General features: G+C 40.6%; 1 protein-coding gene across 5 annotated transcripts in view; it reads left to right on the top strand.

The window, feature by feature from the left end:
- SUGCT (succinyl-CoA:glutarate-CoA transferase) overlaps nucleotides 1-20,725 on the top strand; it is a 1,155,962-nt gene that overhangs the window by 458,707 nt on the left and 676,530 nt on the right. The window lies entirely within an intron of this gene.

Below are 20,725 nucleotides of genomic sequence, written 5' to 3'. Positions count from 1 at the left end.
CAGCCTCATAAAGACATATTGTTTTACATATTGTTTTATAGATTTACACTATCCTCACAGAGACCTTTTTTAATAGCCACTGTAGATTTATGCTATTTTAACAAACTACTACAGAATTATGCTATCCTCACACAGAATTACCACACTAGATTTTCTCAATAATAATCAATAACTTACTCCATAAGGCATCCCGTCACCCGGACAAGACTTCTAATATATTCTAGACCTCCATAAAAACACTCAACGTTATACTAAAGGCATTTCAAAAGGTGCCTACCTTATATAATGACCACAGTCAGTTGAGTATTTCTATGGAAATCCTTCATCCCCTCTGGTCCACGTGTCCGAGATGTTGGGATTCCACTACTAGCCACTAACTGTGAATGTCAGCTTCTTCACACACGGACAAGAGCGGACACAGGTTCAATATAGAGTAATTTATTGATTCACTATACTGGAGGATCCTCACCAGGAAAGTTAGGGAGACTCTAACGGAGAGCAATTTTCACAGAGTTCTTATACACAATAGCATACATTGGCTAACATTGGTTGCTGGGCAGATTATAATGACATCACACAGTTCACAAGGTATATTCCTCTTCTAAGCCAATAAAGTTACAGGTCATGTTATCTATCCCAGACTGACTCCATAGGTAAATTCATCTTGCCTAAACTGGTTCTTTAGCTGACCAAAACACTTGAGTGTTTGAGCAACTAGGCATAGTCAATACACCCCCCCCCCCATCCCCCGGAACAAAGTTAATTCTTGCAACAACATGCATACTGACATAGAGAAAAAGGACATACAAAAGACAAGATGGATGCCTGTAAAACAAAATGAATTCCACTCTCTAGAGACCCCCCTCCAGTCCATATTTCACAATATGGTGCATCTATTAGGCGGGACTTTACCACCTATTTAGCCACTTATTCCATCTGTGGGGCGTTGCTAGTTCCTTACTTAGGCTGTTACTGAATTCAACTATTACCTGTTATGTCACCCAATATACAACACTGATGGGTGTTTATCTGTATAGATAATCAACAACTCTATCTCCCCCAGTGGCTTCATCCCATCACTAGGTGATCCCATTTATGGCAATCACTGCAGGCTGCCTTGCAACCTAAAACCATTATTTGACTGATATGGGTCGCTCATGCCACAATATCGCTGTGATGACGGTACCTATAAACTACTATTCATTCTACTAATTGCTTCTTTATCGGACTTTATTTCAACCAGTTGAATTTAGAAGCTGTAGTGGCAACGCCGCCTTTACGCTGGATATATTTTTAAACACTGTTCATATTTATACAGTGATATATGTTTTATCTAACCTTCTCCCTTTAATAAAAGTTATATTTGATTTATTTTGGTGGTGTGCAACCAAGTGGATTCATTTTGGGAGCACCTCCTGTGCTCTCTGTTTTTGTTTCGTCCAATACATTTTCTACACAGATCTTTCGGCAGTTTTAATTTTGTCCCTTCGCCCATGCCCTGCCATTAACCTCTTTTTCTATCACTTAGTTTATTACATCTTTATTAAAATGATCAAGTGTATTTATTTACTCTTTTTTTAATTACCCCCAAAATGCATATTTTCACCTACATTATGTGACCTACGCCTGCCACCACAACAACAATTTTGTTTTATCTTCTTGAAGCCGTATATAATTCTTACCTCAGCCAGTTTTATATTCTCTGTTCTATGTTCCCCTTATCTATATGGTAAGGAATATGTGTACAGGCTGCTTGGTTGTGTTGTGTTGTGTTCTTGACCATCCCTGCACATTTACCATATGGACCCCCTGGGCAAGTACTGCTATGATTTATATAACCCCAATAAAGGAAATACTGACAAGGCTTTTGCTGTTAAAACATGCACTTAATACCTTTTTTTACAGATTGAGGAAGCCATTTGACTTTAAATTTAGGTCAAGAGCTTTTGTTTCAGGAGAGAATGACGAATGTGTCCTCTGGTAATCATGGAATGCAAAGATGTTCCATCCCTGACTGATTGGACTTGAAGGTATTTAATCTCATCTCCCACTGCATAAAACAGACATTAGTTACGGCAACAGTGTAAAAAAAAACTATCATGACATATATTTTGTTTTCCATAAAAAGAAATGAAGCCATTTATAGTTCTTGGGGGGATGAGACTGAAGGATACACAAACACAGAAGCCTTAAATACACCCATGTGATTACTGGTGGATGTTGAACAGTCTGAAGGCACGTTTGATACTGACTTGCATTTGCTTCACAGAGCATCAAGGAAACCACTTGTGTAACTCCAGCAATGATATATGCTCGCCTTGAAAATTCATTAACCGTACTATGAGAGCATAATATTTATATAGACTTGACTCATTGAGATTCTGACTGAAAAGGGTTCTGATTTTGGAGCATTCTAGTTTATTCCCTTTGTAAGTTATCATATTGCAGAGTACATTCATTATCTGTTTGTATATTTTAGCCTTAGTCCATATACAGTAAGTTGTGTAACCTAAAAAAAAACTAAAGATACTCTATTAGGAATCTTACATACTGTAGCTTTGGATCTATCAGATTTTAGTAGAGACTTCAAATCGCCATGCATTTAATCCTTTAAGGTGCCAAAGATAGCAGCCACCTTTATTGCCAAACACATTTTAAACCTTTTGGTGTAGATTTCAAAAACAAATTTCTGTGTGTCACATTGGTGTACTCAAAAAATCATATTTCTTTTTTTTGTGCAAAGCTTTCCTTTGGTATCACCCATTGACCATGTAAGGAATGATCACACTGTTATGCCACGAGTCTGGGAAAAATGGCAATACTAGCTTTATTTTTTTTATTATATATTAATAGTAAATATTATTACATAATTAAAGCCTGATATAACTTGTGGTAAATGACAAAACCAGAATGTTGAAGAAATAATTGTTTTTAAAGTATATAATATCTATATCTATAAAAATGAAAACATTGTTTGTTTGCTGAAAATGCTGTATATTTGCTGTGCCTCTGGGCAATCTGTTTGGTCCATTGGTCTGTCACTCAGCCTCTGGCCAATCTGATTGGTCTGTGGTCCGGCCCCGCCCCCGCACACCTCTCCTTGGCCTGCGTGGTTCGCTGACCTCACAAACCCAACTGCCACACTCAGAACAATCACTGCCTCACCGCCTGCTCTCACTTCCCCTGCGGGCTAGACACCACCTCAGGTACCGTGTGCTGCCGCGTGACCCCGCCCCAACACACCCCCCACACTAAACACCCCCGCTCCCGCCCCCCCCCCCCCTTCACCAACACCGCCCGGTGCAGTAACCCGACAGCACACCATTGCCATCCGGTCACCCCCCCCCTCATGCACACCCTCCGCTGCTGACACCCAAATGCCACCCCCACCCCACAAACAACTGCCACCACCCCCCCCTCAACCCTACCGTACACCCTCCAGTGCCACCGCTACTTACACTCACCCGCAGCTCACCTCCCCGCCGCCCCCCCCCATCACCCCCCCTCACCCGCAGCTCTCACCACCGGTAGGCCCCGTTTTCTCTCCCCTCAGCGGGGACGCCGGCAGCGCTGGGGAGGGGGTGTGGAAGGAGCGCACGCTGCTTCTCCTCACCACCCGCGGGCCCCGTTCTCTCTCCCCTCCCCTCAGCGGGGGTGCCGGGGAGGGGTGGAGAGGGGGGGGGAAACACACGCAGGGGACAAGGGTGGGGGGGTGAAACACCACCAGGGACGTGGGGGGGAAAAAGGGGACAGGGGGGAAACAATCGCCTGGGACAGGGGGAGACTCACCCCCCCACCCCCACCTCACCACCCCCCCACCAAAGATTCACACACCCCCACCCAAGATTCACACCCACCCACCCAATATTCACCCCCCACACCCACCCAAGATCCCCCCAACCACCTAAGATTCACCCCACCCACCAAAGATTCAAAGATTCACCCCCCCACCCAAGATTCACCCCCCCAAGATTCAACCCCACCCAAGATTCACCCCTACCCAAGATTCACCCCTCCCCAAGATTCATCCCCCCCCCAATGATTCATCCCTCCACCCAACCACCGAAGATTCACCCCCCCAAACGAGCCACCCACCCAAGATTTACCCCCCCCCTCACCCACCCACCCAAGATTCACCCCCCCCCCCCCCCACAAAACAATTATTAGGGATTCACATCCCAGGCAACACCAGGTCTCTCAGCTAGTAGGCTATATATTTAAAAAAAAAAAAAAACAATAATACACAGTCCAGAGGAATATGGTGCTCAGAATTAGTGTAGACTCAGTGTAACCTTGTCAAATACATAAAGACTGTAAATCCCTTAATAGATTAATGCAAAAAGTATAATGAAGCTTCTGGAGGAAAAATAACGGTTAATGGAGGCCAACTCGACAGCCAAACAAAACAGCGTAATAAACATCTTCCATAGTTTACAGACAGAAACCTATAAGCTCAGGACAGTTCAAATGGACGAAATCCATTTAAACAGGGAACTCCCATATTCCTAGGAGCCTGTTGTCCATCCTTGTTGTAATCCTGGGGTTTCCTTAGTGTGCAACTACAGCTAGTGCTGTAATCAAGAAAATTAGGAAGAGGTGAGGAGCACAACGGATGACAAAAAAATGTAGATCAAGAGATGACTCCAATAAAAAAAAACAAATGTATTTAATCACATGAATGAAGAGTGAGGTAAAAACACCTACGCGTTTTGCGCAACCACGCTTTATCAATGATCAATTACACTATCGATCTATGTATTGCGGAAATCTTAATCTTATAAACTTTCCTCAAAATCTCATAGTAATGTTATTCCCCTTATCATACAAGTAGGAAAACTTAGGGCCTGATTTAATAGTTTCGTACAGTATGTTTCTTATCTCATCCAGAGCATATGAAATCAGGGCCCATTAGTAGACTGTTCTTAGAAAATGTATAGTGGTGGAATTTAGTAAAACATTATGTAAAATAAAAACTGGTAAAGAAGACTATTGGCATCTGTCACTATAGTATGTATATATATATATGTATATGTATATATATATATATATATATATATTATAGACCTGTGGGGAAATTGGGAAGGGATTGTACCCCTGCTCTGCCTTCAAATAGATTAGTAATACTGGTACGGTGCTACTTATGAGAATGTTTATAACTGTATAATGGACGAGAGAAGTGATTCTCATAAAGGTGAGCACTCAAGTACCTAAGTTCAGAAGTATGTCTTATGAATAGTTGACAGCTTGAAATCCAAAGATTAGCAGCGGAGCACAGCCAAGGAATGGGGCCAGCACCAGCAGTTGGAAGGTTAAAAATAATTATTTATTAAAGCATGGTATAAACAGGGGGGAGACAAAACACACTCTGACGCGTTTCAGGCTATGCAGCCCTTTATCAAAGAGTACAATCGCGTCTCATACTCCCGCAGTTATGAAGGGGATTCCCCGCCTCCATTACCCAGTGATGCCGCGCGGTTTTGGCGCGAACGCTACCATACACTGCTATTGGTTGAGACCAACTTCCAATCAGACAGCTGATTTCGGAAGGTGCGTCTGAGAGAAGGGGAGGAACTAGGGTCTCCCGTTCGGCTGCGAGAGTAACAGAAAAAACAAGGGGAAAAAAATTGTAAAATTACAATGTACAAAACAAAGACATATAACATATATATTCTAATTGTATGCGCAATTGTTTCGTTATATGGATGTGAACAGGACATGAATTATGATTTACTTCATGAATAAAGTGTGATCTTAATGCATTATATGGGGTTAACCCTTCAATCATCTATATTCATATTATATAGGGTTATCCCTTGTGTCATATGTGGTAAATAACAATATAATTAATAGATTCAGGGTAGTAGTCTATATATATGACAATTAACATTATTCAGAGACAATTCATGTACTAATCTCAAGCATTTGTACAGAATAATAAGTTGCATTTGATAAACCTTAAATAACAGAAAACTATTATATGAGGATAATTAATGAAATGGTGGAGAGGGAAGGGGAAGGGAAGGGGGGGGGAGGGGAAGGGGGGGGGGGAAGGGGAGAGAGAGGGAAGGGGAAAAGAAGGGGGGGGGGAGGTGAGGGGAGGGGGGGGAAAGGACACAAAGGATATAGTATAAGGAGAGCCTCAAGCATAAAATAAACATATTTGTGAAATACATAATCATACATAACTGTAATACATAATGTGATTAACATAAAAAATGCTTGAGTTCCCAGTCCTGGTTCATGCCCCTGGGTGCTAATGTCCCAAGGGCATAAATCCAGAACATCTCCCTGCGATTTAACAAAGCTTCTCTATCACCTCCCCTGATATGGGCCTGGATATACTCCAGGGCACTAAACGAGAATGTTGCTAATGTTCCTAAGCGGCATTGATTGAAATGTCGGGCGACAGGAAATCTATCGTCACGTTTTTTAATGCTCCTAATGTGCTCATTGATTCGAATTTTAAGAGGTCTAATGGTACGACCTACATAACCACTCCCACAGGGACACCTGAGTAGATAGACTACAAAGTTAGTGTTACATGTTAGAAATGTCTCAATGCGATAAATTTGATTGGTATAAACATTCCTGATGGATTTGTGTTCTTTAGCGTATTTGCATAAATTACAGTTTCCACATTTGAAAAATCCCTTTGGTAGTTTGTTAGTATTAGTTTTAGTGGAATGAAAAAGCTCAGGGGACACGTGATTCCCAATGGTTTTAGCCTTTTTGAAGACTATTTTTGGATTCGATTTAGCAAAGCACTCTAGATCCCTATCCAGTTTTAAGATGGACCAATGTTTTTGTAGGATAAACCTAATTTGTTCTGCCTGTTTTGAATACGTTGTTATGAAGAGTGGTAGCTGGATTGTTGCATCTTTCTGAACAAAAATTTCTCCTTTTTTTCTCTTGTTATTTTTTCTGGTTTTGTTTAGGAGCTCATCTCTATCCATTTTTAGTGCGTTCTCAAATGCAATTTCCAGATCTTTCTCTCCATAACCTCGGTTCAAGAACCTTTGTTTGAGTTCTTCAGCCTGAGTGAGGAAGGATTGTTCCGTTGAACAAATCCTCCTCAATCTGAGGTATTGTCCCTTTGGAATACCCCGGATAAGGGGTCTAGGATGGGCGCTGTTGGACCTGAGCAGGGAATTTCGCGAGTTCACTTTCCTGTAGACATTGGTCTGTATAATTTGGTCAATGTCTATATATAAGTGCAAATCAAGATAATCAATTTTTGTATCATGATAAACATGAGAAAATTTCAGATTGTAAGTATTTGCCTCCAGATATTCAAAAAATGAGTGTAATGTGTCCGTGTCACCATTCCAAATAAATATTAAATCATCTATAAACCTACGATAGAAAATAATATTGTGTCTAAAAGAATTATTATCACCAAAGATGTGTGAGTTTTCCCAGAACCCCATAAAGAGGTTTGCATAAGATGGTGCAAATGACGTGCCCATTGCTGTGCCCTGTGACTGTAAATAATAGTGTTTGTCAAACATAAAATAATTGTGCTGTAATAAGAACATTACTGAGTCTAATAAAAAAGTGCTTTGTGCTGCATTTAAATTTGAGTGATTAAGAAAGTGACTTATAGCCTTAGTGCCCAAAGTGTGATCAATAATAGTATATAGTGAGGTCACATCCAATGTGACCCACATGTACGTGTTAAGCCATTTAATGTTTTGAATATCTAGAAGCAAATCTGAAGAGTCCCTCAAATGTGAGGGAAGCTCTTTCACCAGTGTCTGCAGGAAATAATCAACGTACCTAGATAAACCATCTCCCAAAGATCCAATACTAGAGATGATGGGTCTGCCCGGAGGGCTAGTCATAGATTTATGGATCTTTGGGAGATGGTGAAAAATAGGCACGCTGGGAAAGGGATTGTATAGGTACTCAGCTTCTTGTTTGGTTAGAACTCCTATTTCCCTGCCCAGGTCCAACAGATCACGAATTTCCACTAGGAAAGCTTGTGTGGGATCCCTGTCTAGTTTGCAGTACGCTTTGGTGTCACCGAGTTGTCTTGAGGCTTCCAAATGATATGCCTCTGAGTGCATGATAACCACCGCACCCCCTTTGTCTGCACTCTTTATGACTATATTGGATCTATTTTTTAGTGTAGATAGATGTAAATGTTCCTCTTTAGTCATATTGTTAAAGGAAGGTGTGGTAAATGAGTAGCCTTTGGCCAATGTCTGTAAGTCCCTCTCGACCAACTTTTCAAATGTCTCAAGATGAGGACCTTTGGTGAAATTTGGGCAGAAAATTGATTTATTCTTAAATGGGGTGTGTTTGGTACCAGTAAGGAATGATAGTTGTTCTTCCCTGTCTATGCAATCTGCAATCTCTTCTTCACCTATGAGGTCTGTTAAATCTTGAAGTGCCCCATATTCTCTAAAAGAAAGTCTATCTTCCCGGGCATCATCGATCACATGGTGGGGATCAAAATTATCCCCAGCATTTGATAGAGGAGACTCAGGTATCAAAACCTCTTTGGATGAGAAGAATTTCTTTAATGAGAGTTTTCTAATGAATCTCTGGAGGTCTATAACCGTGCTGAATAGATCAAAATCATTCATAATGGCAAAATTAAGGCCTTTATTCAGCACAGCTAGCTCTCCATCCGGTATTGTAACCCCCGATATGTTTAAGACATTATCAATTTGTGTTATTAGTCTATCTTTCTTTTCTTTATTGCCACGTCTTTTTGGCGAGCGCCTTGTCCTTTTGAATAGTTTTTTGAAGATTTATTACTTCTTAATTCATAGGATGTTGACGCTTCTCCTTGATGTTTTTGTTGTCTGGATTCATAATCGGTGCTGTCCCGGCATCTGTCTGTATCCTCATCCGTCGAGAATGACACTGTTTGCTGGCGGGTTTCCCCGTCCGAGATATCCGAAATGCTAGAGGTTTCGTGGAGATTTCTTCAGGATTGATCTTTTAGATGTTGATCTTTTGGGGTGTTCCTTCTGAGAGTGTTGATTCTTGTAAGTGGATCCCTGGCGAGTAGATGTTCTGGGTGGTGGTAACCGTTGCCACACATATACCTGGTTCCTTTCATAGTCGACTCGATCTCTGTCGAATTTTTGTTGTTTTTTGACCATGATCTCTTTCTCAGCCTTTTCCACATTGTTGGATAGTCTCTCGTCCATGGTCTCAAAACCCTTCATTTCTTTGAATTTATTTAGTCTTTGTTGTAGGTCCTTGATGTCTTTTTTCACACTGATCCGCTCCTGAACCTTTGTTTTAATAATGAGGTCCATCAGTTTGAAGGAGCATTCGTTTAAAGCACTGGTCCACTCCAGTTCAAAATCCTTGGAGGGAAAACCAAATGAGGGCGTTTTTTTGACGCGGAGTCCCCTTGGTATCCTTTTGGTGATGATATAATTATCCAGTGTGGTGATATCCCACCATAATCTAATGTTGGTGAGAAGGGTTTTTTCTAATTTGTTGAAATAAAAATCAAGATCAGCCTTGTCTTCACATATATCCTGTATGGTATTATCAAATAAGTACGCTGCTCTGCGTTTCCTAGCAGAGTTATCTGCACATGTCTGGACAAAAGTACTGTTCATTGTGTTTGCCACATCTGAGTCCTGTGCGTCCTCATCCATATTAAAAAAGGTCTCCCCCGTGTCACCAGTATTAAAATTCGTATGTAGAAGCTGTGGCTATATAGTCACAATGTGGTATATGCTGGTCCCCAAAGATATATTTAATGGATCATAAATGTCTCTCATAGGCGAGCAGCTGCTTGTCGTGAATCACAGTAGAGAGGTGGGATAAAATCCCAAAATCAGCGCTTCAGCGGATGAGATACACCAATAATTGGTACATGTAATGATCAGGATATGGAGAAGTATATATACAATAATAGTAGTATTGGACCCAGTGCAAACGCAGGAGTGTGTAATTAAAAATAATGTCTTTTGGTGAGGGACTGTTTAATGCCTAGTGGCACCTCACAAGACAAAGAGCACTCTTACCTGCTGCACTGTACCGGTCTAGAAGTCCCCTTGAATCCATGGAATGGGAAATCACAATACTCACTAGTACAATCTTCACTCCATTGGTGCGTGCGTCACGCAGATTAGATACACAACAGCTTGAAATCCAAAGATTAGCAGCGGAGCACAGCCAAGGAATGGGGCCAGCACCAGCAGTTGGAAGGTTAAAAATAATTATTTATTAAAGCATGGTATAAACAGGGGGGAGACAAAACACACTCTGACGCGTTTCAGGCTATGCAGCCCTTTATCAAAGAGTACAATCGCGTCTCATACTCCCTCAGTTATGAAGGGGATTCCCCGCCTCCATTACCCAGTGATGCCGCGCGGTTTTGGCGCGAACGCTACCATACACTGCTATTGGTTGAGACCAACTTCCAATCAGACAGCTGATTTCGGAAGGTGCGTCTGAGAGAAGGGGAGGAACTAGGGTCTCCCGTTCGGCTGCGAGAGTAACAGAAAAATAAGGGGAAAAAAATTGTAAAATTACAATGTACAAAACAAAGACATATAACATATATATTCTAATTGTATGCGCAATTGTTTCGTTATATGGATGTGAACAGGACATGAATTATGATTTACTTCATGAATAAAGTGTGATCTTAATGCATTATATGGGGTTAACCCTTCAATCATCTATATTCATATTATATAGGGTTATCCCTTGTGTCATATGTGGTAAATAACAATATAATTAATAGATTCAGGGTAGTAGTCTATATATATGACAATTAACATTATTCAGAGACAATTCATGTACTATTCAATTGTATTCAATTCATGTACCAATTATTGGTGTATCTCATCCGCTGAAGTGCTGATTTTGGGATTTTATCCCACCTCTCTACTGTGATTCACGACAAGCAGCTGCTCGCCTATGAGAGACATTTATGATCCATTAAATATATCTTTGGGGACCAGCATATACCACATTGTGACTATATAGCCACAGCTTCTACATACGAATTTTAATACTGGTGACACGGGGGAGACCTTTTTTAATATGGATGAGGACGCACAGGACTCAGATGTGGCAAACACAATGAACAGTACTTTTGTCCAGACATGTGCAGATAACTCTGCTAGGAAACGCAGAGCAGCGTACTTATTTGATAATACCATACAGGATATATGTGAAGACAAGGCTGATCTTGATTTTTATTTCAACAAATTAGAAAAAACCCTTCTCACCAACATTAGATTATGGTGGGATATCACCACACTGGATAATTATATCATCACCAAAAGGATACCAAGGGGACTCCGCGTCAAAAAAACGCCCTCATTTGGTTTTCCCTCCAAGGATTTTGAACTGGAGTGGACCAGTGCTTTAAACGAATGCTCCTTCAAACTGATGGACCTCATTATTAAAACAAAGGTTCAGGAGCGGATCAGTGTGAAAAAAGACATCAAGGACCTACAACAAAGACTAAATAAATTCAAAGAAATGAAGGGTTTTGAGACCATGGACGAGAGACTATCCAACAATGTGGAAAAGGCTGAGAAAGAGATCATGGTCAAAAAACAACAAAAATTCAACAGAGATCGAGTCGACTATGAAAGGAACCAGGTATATGTGTGGCAACGGTTACCACCACCCAGAACATCTACTCGCCAGGGATCCACTTACAAGAATCAACACTCTCAGAAGGAACACCCCAAAAGATCAACATCTAAAAGATCAATCCTGAAGAAATCTCCACGAAACCTCTAGCATTTCGGATATCTCGGACGGGGAAACCCGCCAGCAAACAGTGTCATTCTCGACGGATGAGGATACAGACAGATGCCGGGACAGCACCGATTATGAATCCAGACAACAAAAACATCAAGGAGAAGCGTCAACATCCTATGAATTAAGAAGTAATAAATCTTCAAAAAACTATTCAAAAGGACAAGGCGCTCGCCAAAAAGACGTGGCAATAAAGAAAAGAAAGATAGACTCCTAACACAAATTGATAATGTCTTAAACATATCGGGGGTTACAATACCGGATGGAGAGCTAGCTGTGCTGAATAAAGGCCTTAATTTTGCCATTATGAATGATTTTGATCTATTCAGCACGGTTATAGACCTCCAGAGATTCATTAGAAAACTCTCATTAAAGAAATTCTTCTCATCCAAAGAGGTTTTGATACCTGAGTCTCCTCTATCAAATGCTGGGGATAATTTTGATCCCCACCATGTGATCGATGATGCCCGGGAAGATAGACTTTCTTTTAGAGAATATGGGGCACTTCAAGATTTAACAGACCTCATAGGTGAAGAAGAGATTGCAGATTGCATAGACAGGGAAGAACAACTATCATTCCTTACTGGTACCAAACACACCCCATTTAAGAATAAATCAATTTTCTGCCCAAATTTCACCAAAGGTCCTCATCTTGAGACATTTGAAAAGTTGGTCGAGAGGGACTTACAGACATTGGCCAAAGGCTACTCATTTACCACACCTTCCTTTAACAATATGACTAAAGAGGAACATTTACATCTATCTACACTAAAAAATAGATCCAATATAGTCATAAAGAGTGCAGACAAAGGGGGTGCGGTGGTTATCATGCACTCAGAGGCATATCATTTGGAAGCCTCAAGACAACTCGGTGACACCAAAGCGTACTGCAAACTAGACAGGGATCCCACACAAGCTTTCCTAGTGGAAATTCGTGATCTGTTGGACCTGGGCAGGGAAATAGGAGTTCTAACCAAACAAGAAGCTGAGTACCTATACAATCCCTTTCCCAGCGTGCCTATTTTTCACCATCTCCCAAAGATCCATAAATCTATGACTAGCCCTCCGGGCAGACCCATCATCTCTAGTATTGGATCTTTGGGAGATGGTTTATCTAGGTACGTTGATTATTTCCTGCAGACACTGGTGAAAGAGCTTCCCTCACATTTGAGGGACTCTTCAGATTTGCTTCTAGATATTCAAAACATTAAATGGCTTAACACGTACATGTGGGTCACATTGGATGTGACCTCACTATATACTATTATTGATCACACTTTGGGCACTAAGGCTATAAGTCACTTTCTTAATCACTCAAATTTAAATGCAGCACAAAGCACTTTTTTATTAGACTCAGTAATGTTCTTATTACAGCACAATTATTTTATGTTTGACAAACACTATTATTTACAGTCACAGGGCACAGCAATGGGCACGTCATTTGCACCATCTTATGCAAACCTCTTTATGGGGTTCTGGGAAAACTCACACATCTTTGGTGATAATAATTCTTTTAGACACAATATTATTTTCTATCGTAGGTTTATAGATGATTTAATATTTATTTGGAATGGTGACACGGACACATTACACTCATTTTTTGAATATCTGGAGGCAAATACTTACAATCTGAAATTTTCTCATGTTTATCATGATACAAAAATTGATTATCTTGATTTGCACTTATATATAGACATTGACCAAATTATACAGACCAATGTCTACAGGAAAGTGAACTCGTGAAATTCCCTGCTCAGGTCCAACAGCGCCCATCCTAGACCCCTTATCCGGGGTATTCCAAAGGGACAATACCTCAGATTGAGGAGGATTTGTTCAACGGAACAATCCTTCCTCACTCAGGCTGAAGAACTCAAACAAAGGTTCTTGAACCGAGGTTATGGAGAGAAAGATCTGGAAATTGCATTTGAGAACGCACTAAAAATGGATAGAGATGAGCTCCTAAACAAAACCAGAAAAAATAACAAGAGAAAAAAAGGAGAAATTTTTGTTCAGAAAGATGCAACAATCCAGCTACCACTCTTCATAACGACGTATTCAAAACAGGCAGAACAAATTAGGTTTATCCTACAAAAACATTGGTCCATCTTAAAACTGGATAGGGATCTAGAGTGCTTTGCTAAATCGAATCCAAAAATAGTCTTCAAAAAGGCTAAAACCATTGGGAATCACGTGTCCCCTAGTCTTTTTCATTCCACTAAAACTAATACTAACAAACTACCAAAGGGATTTTTCAAATATGGAAACTGTAATTTATGCAAATACGCTAAAGAACACAAATCCATCAGGAATGTTTATACCAATCAAATTTATCGCATTGAGACATTTCTAACATGTAACACTAACTTTGTAGTATATCTACTCAGGTGTCCCTGTGGGAGTGGTTATGTAGGTCGTACCATTAGACCTCTTAAAATTCGAATCAATGAGCACATTAGGAGCATTAAAAAACGTGACGATAGATTTCCTGTCGCCCGACATTTCAATCAATGCCGCTTAGGAACATTAGCAACATTCTCGTTTAGTGCCCTGGAGTATATCCAGGCCCATATCAGGGGAGGTGATAGAGAAGCTTTGTTAAATCGCAGGGAGATGTTCTGGATTTATGCCCTTGGGACATTAGCACCCAGGAGCATGAACCAGGACTGGGAACTCAAGCATTTTTTATGTTAATCACATTATGTATTACAGTTATGTATGATTATGTATTTTACAAATATGTTTATTTTATGCTTGAGGCTCTCCTTATACTATATCCTTTGTGTCCTTTCCCCCCCCCCTCCCCTCCCCCCCCTTCTTTTCCCCTTCCCTCTCTCTCCCCTTCCCCCCCCCCTTCCCCTCCCCCCCTTCCCTTCCCCTTCCCTCTCCACCATTTCATTAATTATCCTCATATAATAGTTTTCTGTTATTTAAGGTTTATCAAATGCAACTTATTATTCTGTACAAATGCTTGAGATTAGTACATGAATTGTCTCTGAATAATGTTAATTGTCATATATATAGACTACTACCCTGAATCTATTAATTATATTGTTATTTACCACATATGACACAAGGGATAACCCTATATAATATGAATATAGATGATTGAAGGGTTAACCCCATATAATGCATTAAGATCACACTTTATTCATGAAGTAAATCATAATTCATGTCCTGTTCACATCCATATAACGAAACAATTGCGCATACAATTAGAATATATATGTTATATGTCTTTGTTTTGTACATTGTAATTTTACAATTTTTTTCCCCTTGTTTTTTCTGTTACACTCGCAGCCGAACGGGAGACCCTAGTTCCTCCCCTTCTCTCAGACGCACCTTCCGAAATCAGCTGTCTGATTGGAAGTTGGTCTCAACCAATAGCAGTGTATGGTAGCGTTCGCGCCAAAACCGCGCGGCATCACTGGGTAATGGAGGCGGGGAATCCCCTTCATAACTGCGGGAGTATGAGACGCGATTGTACTCTTTGATAAAGGGCTGCATAGCCTGAAACGCGTCAGAGTGTGTTTTGTCTCCCCCCTGTTTATACCATGCTTTAATAAATAATTATTTTTAACCTTCCAACTGCTGGTGCTGGCCCCATTCCTTGGCTGTGCTCCACTGCTAATCTTTGGATTTCAAGCTGTTGTGTATCTAATCTGCGTGACGCACGCACCAATGGAGTGAAGATTGTACTAGTGAGTATTGTGATTTCCCATTCCATGGATTCAAGGGGACTTCTAGACCGGTACAGTGCAGCAGGTAAGAGTGCTCTTTGTCTTGTGAGGTGCCACTAGGCATTAAACAGTCCCTCACCAAAAGACATTATTTTTAATTACACACTCCTGCGTTTGCACTGGGTCCAATACTACTATTATTGTATATATACTTCTCCATATCCTGATCATTACATGTACCAATTATTGGTGTATCTCATCCGCTGAAGCGCTGATTTTGGGATTTTATCCCACCTCTCTATTATGAATAGTTGATACAACTTAGTGTTTTATTTGAACGATTAAAATAGGATGTATATAGATGAGTACTTAAACTGCGATAGGTGATTACAGTAATAATTAAAATTAAAACGTTGCCAGAGTATAGGTGGAGTCGAGTCAGTGTAGACACCTTTTGGAATGCAAAATCATAAAGTCCATAAACATGAAAAAAGGTTGGCATTCCCTGTTGCTCTTTAGCTGAGCCCCTCCCTCCAGGAACAAAGCAGCATGCCTCCTTGCAGGCTGGTTCAGTGTATAGCTGAGCTCAAGGAAGCCTGCCTCCTTGCAGGCTGGTTCAGTGTATAGCTGAGCTCAAGGAAGCCTGCCTCCTTGCAGGCTGGTTCAGTGTATAAAAAAGGGGGGGGGGAGGAGTGGTGATTGGACAGGGCGCTTTCCAAGTGATAATAATAACAAATAGTGTTATAAGTGAAGCACACAAAAAAACACAAATCCACCCTACACCAAACTGTGAATAGATAATATAAAATGTGTATAACACAGCTCAACTTCCTCTGGAGGGACAGTTCCAAATCCCAGGTACAGGTAATTTCTTTGCTTGGAGATGAGGAGGAGCGCAGAAGAGCAATCGTGATAATATGTAAAAGAAATAAAACATATATAGTGCAGACTGTAATCACTGCTAAATGTTCTTAGTAATCTTTAAGAAAAGAACTCATAAAAATCGCCATATAGTATCGCATGTCAGAGATCCTTCTCTCTCTGACTGGAGCCCTTTAGTCGATAAAACCAGGATAATCCTCAATAGGTAAGTAGGATATGGAAATAAAAATAAAAGAGATCACAATAGTGCATACTATTTGAACTTATTATAATGCAAAATCATCACAAGTATAATGAACTCACATTTTCCCAAATAAAATCGGGTGGGGGAGAGAACCGCAGATGTATCTGGAGGACCGGTACAAGCAGCTTCACAGCGTCTCACTCGCTCCTTGCTGTGTACTTCCGCGTGCGTCACTGCCGTCGCGTCACTTCCTGCTCCGCATCACAGTAAGGGCGGAAGTTCCAACTGTGTCTGGTATCAGCTCCAAGCTTGCCAGTCCTTCCAATCTCAAGTTCTCTGCTGCAACTCTACGCGTTTCGCTGATTGCTTCGTCAGGAGTGGTTCAGTGTATAGTTGAGATCAAGGAAGCCTGCCTCCTTGCAAGCTGGCTGTGGAGAATAACTAAATTGTTGACGTCATTGGCCATGTCTGAGTACTAGGGAGGGGGACACAGCGTACCTGGAGGACGCCTCCTTACAAAGGAGAAAGCACTACTCTGTTGCTTTACTCTGATGCTCAACTAGCTTAGTACTTAACAAGTGAAAAAATATTGCAATGTAGCGCTCATGTGTCAACCTAAATATTAAACAAGTGACAAACAATAATAAACAATGATATACAGTGACCTGTGATTATAGAGTCCGAAAAGGAGTACCTGGAGCTGCCCAAAAAGTTACTCTGGTTACCTCTTAACCAGATATACTGTAGATGTATGGAGTGAAAAACTTCTTGTGGCGCTGAGGTGAAGCAAGACTATTGAATGTCTGTGTGGCTGTGGATATAATCCTGTTCACTTTAAACGAACCTCAAGAGAGGGGAGACAAAACGTAGAAAACACTATAATAGTGCATTACCCAAGGATCACAATCTTAAATGAACAGAGCAATTTTTTGTTGAAATATAAAAATGTGTACTCAAAAACATACACTCTAAAACATCTTAGTGCCTTTGCACTTTGAATATAAAACTTTGCTCCGCCGTGGGAAAAATTAGAATCCTACTCACCAAAGGTGGCTAGGACATACGCCATTGATTATTGGTCTTTTAAGCTGTTAGACTCCGTTCGCCGTGGGGCGAAATCCGTCAATGCCTCGAGGGGATCTGCCTTCTGTGCTCGGAATCTATTGCATCCAGAGTCTCACCGATCGGCTCCTCTGATGACGTCACCGCTAGTGTCCACTGCTACGGTGTCCCTGCTGTGCCAAAATCAGTCCAACGCGTTTCGAAACTCCTAATTGTGGGTTTCTTCGTCAGAGATGGATACTATGTGGTATGTACTCCTATATATACCCAGAACTTTCAAATCAGGCAATTAATTGGAATAGAACATTGATTAACTGCCTTTGATAGCATTAGATCCCAAGATATCTTGGAAACTACAGTAATACATGCATTCATTTACCAACAAAAGGTGCATTCATTTAACAACAAAAGATTAATTCATTTAACAACAAAAGATTCACAAACATCAACTTTTTCAGATAATCTAAATAGTTTAAATGTTCTAAATATTATAAGTGCTTGGTCGCCTTGCAGACAGAAATCAAGGGCAATTAATACATTAGGTTTATATCCTTAAGGAGAAATCCTATCTAGATTGTGATGGTATGGCAAGTAATTACCATTATATATTCATATCTGTCTCAGATTTTCCAACTGCAGGCTGCCAAGCACATATATGTCAGACAAGAGTGACTTGTTCAATAATTAGCAATAGTTAACAATAATTAGCAATTTAGCAATTATTAACATAGCTTAGTACTTAGCTTAGTACTTAGCTATTTATCTGAATTACGATCTTCAAATATTATCTCTATTCTTCCTTCAACCCTTCTACCCCAAGCCCTAAAAATCCCTATTTCCTTCACCGCTCTTAAACTGCAGTTTGGCAAATAGAGGAAGTGGCTAGCATTAGCTGGCTACCATCACTGTGAGTAAACCAATCGGAGTTCACAACTATTAGAGACTGTTACATTTTGCTCTCCTACTGTAGTTGCTCCTTAAACCTTTTGATTTTAGCTAATTTTATTTAATAAATGTATAACCTTTTAATACACTATTATGTCTTTAGCTTTCTATTTTTACATTATATATACTGTGTTTCATATTTGTTTTTAATGTTGGAGGGCTTTTAAGTTTTAACATAGGGGTCGTTAAAAGAAACATTATAATTTGTTAAGTGGGTCATGTACCCTGACAGAACAATGTTAATAATCCTAAAAACGTATTTACTTTTTTGAAGGTATGAACCTTAACTAAGGCATTGTCTAGTGTTCTCTTAAAGCCCAATCCTGAGTTTTCACCCTGACTTTTGGCATTTAAGTAGACCAAGGTACCTAATTTTTTTTTTATGATAGAGTGCCCTCCAATAATAAAGAGAATTTGCCTACTATGGGCAGATCTACAAAACTCCAACTTAAGTTAACATCTTGTTAAGTGCTATTGGTATCTTTAATGCACACTAACGCTGCGCTAAGACCTTTCTTACTGCTAAGACGACCTGGTGTTAACTTTAACGGCTGTTAATGATTTGCAAAAGCGGTGTGGAACACCTCAATGCGAATACACAGTAGGCTGTTAAAGTTACCACGGGACTTAACACTGGGGTTTTTTTTAGATCATACCTACGTTAGCACCTAACGCCTGGAAGCAGAACTTTTTGGGGGCCTTGTCCAGGGTGCTGAAGTGACCCACTTTAGATTCCTATATTGCCATATAAATATAGGATGTCAAAGTAAATACCCTGGACCAGAGCAAAAAATTGAGTGGAGACCTATGTATTAAACCCTTCAAAGCCATAGTGGCCATGAAGGCATGCATTATGCATGCCTTCTTGTTCACTAAAGTAGCCACAGGTTTAATACCAACACCCTGACAACCTTACTACCCATTGTATGGCATAGAGGAGGTTAACCGCTCCCCTTTATCTCCCTGGATGGCCTAAACTCCCTCCCCGGTGCACCTAACCCCATAGCCCATCCCCTTAACTCCCCCCAACAAACCTAACCCCTCTACTACTGGCCATTATCCCTACTAGCCAAATGTAGCTAATGGCCAATATAGACACAATATACAATTACACCCCAAGCAATTAAGTATTTAAAAAAAATACAATATATATAACTTGTCACTACAGCTGGCATACACATATACTGAAAGAACTCCGGATTCTAGTCCTATAAAGAATGATAAAGGCAAAATTACCAGATGGTGGTCCAGTAAGGAGAGACAGCACACACAGGATATACTTCAAAGTGATGTATCGAACACTCAAAAAAACAGCGTTTCGGTTCCTGCAAACCCTGAGGAAGGTTCCTTGTGTGCTGTCTCTCCTTACTGGACCACCATCTGGTAATTTTGCATATATATATATATATATATATATATATATATATATATATATATATATATATATATTATACACACACAAATGTTTGGGTTGCAATTATAATTAGTGTTTATATTGGCCATTAGCCCTATTATCAATGGTACAAGAAAAAATGGGGAGAAAAAGCTTGAGGGGGATAACAAAAATATCCGTGTAGCCAACACAATATTCATGAAGAAAATGGCAAGTAGCAGTCTTCCCCGGGAAAGGAGATCACTACTTACAACATTCTTGTGAGAAGTTCAATGACGGTTTATTGCTGACGGCAGTCGAAACAGACAACGTTTCAGGTCCTATATGGACCTTTCATCAGGCTGTCTGTTTCTTCTGCTCTCAGTATCTCAGGCAGCACTGGCTTTTATTACTGAATACGTTCACTTGGGTGTCAGTTTTTTTTTTAAATTTACTGTGACAGAAATGCTACACACTGTCTGTGCCTATCGGGTGATCACCTATCTAAGGCTGCGTCCCCGCTAGCGCTGAGCGCGCTCATGCTTGGAGAGCGCTCTAAGCATGCGCGCCGGGTGTCCTGCATTTATGCATGTGCGCGGGAGGGGGGCATTGCGGGTAGTTGAGCGCGCGGGAAAGTATAATTTTTTGTTTATCTAAGTGCCGAGTGCGGGTGAGCGTGTGTGCCCGCGCACGAGCGCTCGCACAGCGTGAGCGGGGACATACATATATCTATATACGTAAGTAAGCGCTGCCCGCTCAGCGCTAGCAGGGACGCAGCCTAATAGGGCACTAGCAAACTGTCCAATCAGTCTCTTTATTTATTTTATTTCATGTTACTCAATAAAGTTTCGT

The sequence above is a fragment of the Ascaphus truei genome, chromosome 2 (assembly GCF_040206685.1).
Source record: "Ascaphus truei isolate aAscTru1 chromosome 2, aAscTru1.hap1, whole genome shotgun sequence".
Classification (NCBI taxonomy): Eukaryota; Metazoa; Chordata; class Amphibia; order Anura; family Ascaphidae; genus Ascaphus; species Ascaphus truei.
Note: the sequence above shows the minus strand (reverse complement) of the source record. Positions and strands in the feature narration are given on the sequence as shown.